The following is a 6,785-nucleotide window of genomic DNA, read 5'->3' on the forward strand; positions in this document are numbered from 1 at the left end:
AGTTTTGCAAGTCAGACTAGTGTAACGTTATATAGAACAGCAATGAAGTTAGTTAGCGCATTTGAATGACGAAGCACGCGATCGTGTCGTTTACTGATGTTTACATACACGACGATAAGCAACAGCACAGACATTTGAAGGAGTTTTACTCACGGGCTGCTTCCAAAGCAGGACCGAACCTTTATCGCTGGGACGGCTCCGTCAAAAACATACTTCTTGGAGTGTGGAGATCCACTTTGAGATGCGACTGAAGCATTTCTGCGTTCAAATCGGTTCAAATGCAGCGCTGCCTTCCCGGAATGCTGTGCTGAAGTGTTGAAGTCGCTTAATGTCAAAGTGGAGGAATGAAGTGGAGCGCGGCGCGGACTATAACTGACGTTAGTGTTCACGGACAACTGGATCTGCAGCTGAGAGACTGTTTACGGCGTGCATTTCCTCTCTCGCTCTAGTCACGCGCGTGCGTACCCTACCGGGAGAAGAGCCCGTACGGCCCATACAAGGACCTTCCGTTCTATTAACGTCAAGTAGACCCATACTCGAAAAAAACTATCCGAAACTTGTGAGAAACCGGAAGGAGTATTTTTAACACAGAAATACTCCATCAAACGTCCAACATTAGGTTTTGAAACTTTGTCTATGTTTAGGATGGGAATCCAAGTCTTTAACAGAGTAAAAAGCTCATTATGCATGAAACAGCATTTCACCCCCCCCCCCCCCTTTAAATATGAAATTCTCAGTAATAATAATATTTAATTCTCATGTCATTTCAATTTCATAGCTACAGAGATTATATAGCTAATCTTTAACGCCATTGTTTAGATTGAAAAAATTAGATTGAAATCTACAAAAATATTTTCTTAGGGCTGTCAAATGGTTAATAGCATCCAAAAAAAAGTTTGTTATATTTGTGTTTATTTGTATTATTTATAATTTTTAAGTGATTGTTTTAATAAATAAAAAACGTGTAGGCTTCTGAACAAAATTATAAATGCAAAACTTGTTGAACTCAAAGATCTCAGACTTTTCCTATGTGTTCAAAATACCTATTTCACTCAATACAAATATTGTTCACAAATCTGTCTAAATCTGTGTTAGTGAGCACTTCTCCTTTGCCGAGATTACCCATCCACCTCACAGTGTGGCATATCACGATGCTGATTAGACAGCATGATTATTGCACAGGTGTTTCATATTTTCAAATGAACTCCTATGAAAGTTAAGCTTCCAAAGGCATTAACTGAAAATGCGCCAGACTGAACACACAATGTGAATACATGCCGCAGCCGTGATTACTTCAGCTCACATCACGAGATCTCATTCAGCTCATTCATCACGGTGAATGTAATCTGACTCCTGCTGTGTTTGTGCTGCGACACTCGCTCGACAACTCACTCACATTATATTAAACAGAGACATTCAGTTTTATTTGTAGTGTCTGTTCTCTTACTAAACTGATTTTATGAAAATCAACACGGTGGGCAATTGATCCAGTAATCCAATAGCGATGACTTTGGGAGTGGCCTCGTAGGGAAGCGAAGCAAGTGCATTCTGGGAGTTTTTATCTTTCATCTCCATGAGACAAAAATAAATTTTCTGTCTTTTCTCAGTCTAGAAGTCACCAAATTCAAAAATAATCTCACATTTCTACAACATTTATGACCCAGTTTAAATACAAAGCTTAATGCTAAATCACTGAAGTAACCCTTTAACGCCTACACCTACCCCAACCCTAAAGCTACCCTTACAATAATGCAGATACGGTAATTAAATGACGCAATACTGATGTGCGCATGCCCAGTGCCAGTAGTTGTATAGCCTTCTTGTCTTTCACCGTGCCGGACGTGGTGTGATGACATGACCATTTCACAGAATATACGGATTGGCTGTAGCCTACACACCAAAACACAAGGGTGTCGTTTTCAGATTTATCCACTCTGGGACCCGGTTTCAAAAAATATTGAATTTGTGCTCCCAAAATGCCGGATCCGTGTTTGTACAAAACGCTGATATTTTTTACGTGTACAGCTAGACGCGTCTCCATCTGGAGGGGCCTAAAATGTGCAGTTTTATCACAGCACAATGCCACAGATATTGCAAGTTTTGAGGGAGCATGCAATTAGCATGCTGACTGTAAGGAGCTGTTGCCTGTGAATCAAATGTTCAATTCTCTACCGTCCATAAGCCCATCTCCAAAGGTGTTTCAGAATTTTGCAGTATATCCAACCGGCCCCACAACCGCAGACCACATGTAACCATACCAGGACCTCTACATCCAGCATCTTCACCTCCAAAATTGTCTGAGACCAGCCACCCGGACAGCTGCTGCAATTGGTTTGTATAACCTACTACTTTCTGCACAAACTGTCAGAAACTGTCTCAGGGAAGCTCATCTGCATGCTTATTGTCCTCATCGGGAATCGACCTGACTGCAGTTCGTCGTCCTAAAGGGTTAGTTCACCCAAAAATGAAAATTCTTTCTTTAAATACTTACCATAATTTCGTTCGACACCCATAAGACTTTTGTTCATCTTTGGAACACAAATGAAGATTTTTTTGTTGAAATCTTGATGGCTCAGAAAGGCCTCCATTGACACCAATGTCATTTCCTCTCTCAAGACCCATAAAAGATACTAAAGACGTCATTACAAAGCCCAGCTCACTACAGTGGCCCTACAACCATTTTATGAAGCGGCGAGAGTAGTTTTTCTGTGCAAAAAATCTAAATAATGACATATAGTGATTTCAAAACTTCAATCGGTTATGAATTCGGATTGCGTGACAAACTGGTGAAATCACGTGGCTTTGGCGATCTAAATCATGAATCAATACGCTGATTCATAATGTTTGAAACTTTGTTTTGAAATAGGCCCATCACTATATGGGTCGTTATTTATTTATTTATTTTTTGCAAACAAAAACTACTCTCGTGGCTGTGAGAGAATGCGAAATTTCATTTTTGGGTGAACTAACCCTTTAACCTACTTGAGTGTCAAATACATATCATTTTTTTTGCGTTTATAATTTTTTTCAGTGTGTGTGTGTGTGTGTGTTTGTATATATATATATATAATATAAATGATTAATTGCGTCCAAATCGCATCCAAAATAAGTTTGTGTTTACATAATGTGTGTACAGCATATAATTATTATGTATATTTGAAAACACATGCATGTATATATTTAAACATATTTGCATGTATATACTGTATATATAACACATTTTTCACAAATACATATGCATGTTTGTGTATTTAAATTTACACAATAATTTATGCAGTATGCACACATATGTAAATAGCAACTTTTATTTTGGATGCGGTTAATCCCAATTAATCGTTTTACCACCATTTTATATACACAATATATACAATTACTATTTATATTAAATTACTTAAAAAAATAATAAAGATTAAAAATATATAAAATAAAATGATTACACATAATACAAATTTAAATCATTGTATTATCAATTTTAATTTATTTTGTGTTGGCATTTAAAGGTGCACTATGTAGTATTTTTTCAGTAAAATATCCAAAAACCACTCGGCCGGTGTTATATATTTTGTTCAGTTGAGTACCTACAATATCCCAGATTTTTCCAACTATTTGTAAATTGTGAGAAAATTGCTATTTTAACTAAGAACTGGGACGTTTCAGCATTGTGTTTGAGGGAGTCGCCTGTCAATTGCGTCATATCTGCGCTACCCTCGGTTTCGGCTTTTATTTGGCAGGAGTGCTTTACTCTTAGCAGTGTGATCAAGTGAACGCACGGAGTAACGTCATAACATCATTTTAAACACACTTAAATGTATCTAATATGATAAACAAAGCTGCATTACCTCAAAATCATAACCGGAAGAGCGGATCAGTGCAGGCGCCCGTCGACTGTGTCCCATCCATAATAAAAGTCCCGGTATTCGCGAGGCGGGTATTTGTTTAACAATCGCTCCAGCAGCTGTGCTCAGGATCACAACACTCGGTCCTGCTCTGCTTTACACTACAGTAACGTTAATAACCGCATACACAAACGTGATTTCTGCCCAAGTCCTATTTTCCACCGGCTGTGATGTGAAGACCACATCTCCCAAGATGCTGCGCTCACACTTTGCGTCATCAAACTACACATTTGTTTTGAATAGGCGCCCTCCAGTGGACGGAAAGTTGCATAGTGCACCTTTAACAATCATATTGACTGTTTGTTAATTGATCAGTTTTAAATAAAACTTTTCTCTACTAAGCGATGAGCATGCATATTTTCATTGCTTGTTCTGTGCTCTTATCTCATAATAATAATCATAATATGATTTGTCATGCAAAATGCGTTGTATTATCCTAATTACTTTTTATATGTTATACCACATTGTGGTACAGTTTACCATGTGCACTGTTTTTAACGTTTTGGTGAGGGAGAATATGTAATATGTAAAAATGCTGCATATTAGAAGCATTTGAATGTGCTTAATGTTACCTTGAAATGGAGAAAAAATATTTGACCAATCTGATTAGAGAGCATTGCAAGCATGTCCACACGGAGAGATTGTCATAAAGCTCAAATAAAGTGGATTAGTCTGAGCACTAAATGCCTGGATGAGGTCTGTTTATCTGCTGGGCTGCAAAAATCTCATCTGCCCATCCCATGATGATGATATCAGAAATCTGTGATCTATTACTCTGTGCTGTGTGTTTCGTGTGGGATAACAAATCTGTTTCTGATGATGACCTGATGATGACCTGCCTCCCCACTTTACACAAGTTACTGAACATCATATGGACTGGAAATATTAGTCAGATATGTGAGAACGTAACCGCGACTTTGTTCTTATTGCAAGTTTGAAAAATGTATTTTTGTCTGCCATCATTTGTGTATCTCTTGAAATACTTTTAAAATACTTAATATTCCACGGTAATCTCGGTAAAATAATTCAAACGGATTTGTTCTACCACACCAGCGACGACTCGAGAGAAGACTGTAAAATAAAATAACTCCTCTAGTGGTACTGAAGTGCATTTTGACATCCGCTCCAATAGGGACGAAAGTGGATTTCATTTTCAGCTTGGCACCTATGGCTGCTTGGCAACGTGACGCTTGTAAACATTCTCCACAACACCACGTTTGAACAGTTTTAACCAAGTTTTTATGCATGTACAGCTCGAGAGCTCTGTGACTTCAGTGTCTACAGACTTTTAATGTAAGCACCCTCTTTCCACAGAAAGCGCGTTTCTTCTGTCAAATAGCTAAGTTAGCAGCAAACAATAACTGAATGATGCTTTGTTTGAACGCCAGTATCTTCATTTATTTATACTTAGGTCCAACGTTGAAAAATCCATGAATCACTATCGATGAAGTAGTGAGATACGCAGGGGCGTAGCCATCTTTTCAGAAGTGAGGGGGACAGAAATGTCGTAATACCATTTTTTTTTTTCTTGTTGGACCAATATAATTTATCGCATCTCTTGCTTTTAATTGGGCAAGATATCAAATACACTGCTGAACAATAACCAATAATTAATATCTATAATATTATTCTCCTATTCTCTTTTTTTGTGCCAATTTTATGATTGGTTTATATACTACAAACACTTCTGCATTAAGACTCCATAGATTTTATGCAATGTAAAAAAAGTATATATATTCTGATGTAACTCATCTGTTCTCTATGTGAATATATAGTAAAATGTAATTTATTCCTGTGATCAAAGCTGAATTTATCATCATTACTCCAGTCTTCAGTGATCCTTCACTAATCATTCCCATATGAGGATCTGATGATCAACACACATTTATGATTATTATCAGTTGTGCTGCACATGGTGATGCTTAATTTTCTAAACATTTGTGGTAAAATTAAAAAAAGAGAGAAATTAATACTTTTATTGATCAGACATGCATTAAATTGATCACAAGTGATATTTGTAATATTACAAATTAGATAATTTATTTAATAAATGCAAATAAATGCTGTCCATTGAACTTTCTATTCATTAAAGAATCCTGAAAAATAACATGTAGGCTATCATGGTTTCCACAACATTTTGGGAACTGTTTTCAACACTGATAATAATCATAAATGTTTCTTGATTATGAAATCCTCATATGAGAATGATTAGTGAAGGATCATGACACTGAAGACTGGAGCAATGATGATAAATTCAGCTTTGATCACAGGAATAAATTACTATATATTCACATAGGGAAAAAAAGCTGTTTTAATTTGTAATAATGTTTCAAAATATTTTTGATTAAATAAATGCAGCCGTGGTGAGCAGAAGATACTAAACATTAAAAAGCCGCATTATTCATATGATACTTTATTGTCAATAAATAGCCTACATTGAGATGGCTTGAAAAACACACATAAAGCATATATTGTCGCACTCGTCTGATTGTCGTCGTCACGTTTCATCACTCATAGCGATTGTTTTCCTTCAGCTGCACCAGGGGCGTTTCTAGGATTTTTATTTTAGGGGGGCTCAGCCCCCAGTGAGGGTAGGTCTGTGGAAAAAATGGTAACACTATTTAGTTTAGGGTCCAAATTGCGCTATTAACTAATAGCTTACAAACATGCATACCCAGAAGATATTGGCTGTTTATCATTACTTATAAAGCAAATATTAATACCTTAATGCATGGCCATACTGTACATGCAATTATCATACCCAATAATGTAGGCAGGTTTAACCAAGATCCCAAATGTTAGGGGGTTCTAACATGGTCCCCCGAGAAAATTTTGATTTCTATGATCTACATATGAGCATTTTATGATGTTCTGAAGGCCAAAAAATTT

Source organism: Pseudorasbora parva, chromosome 20 (assembly GCF_024679245.1).
Source record: "Pseudorasbora parva isolate DD20220531a chromosome 20, ASM2467924v1, whole genome shotgun sequence".
Lineage (NCBI taxonomy): Eukaryota > Metazoa > Chordata > Actinopteri > Cypriniformes > Gobionidae > Pseudorasbora > Pseudorasbora parva.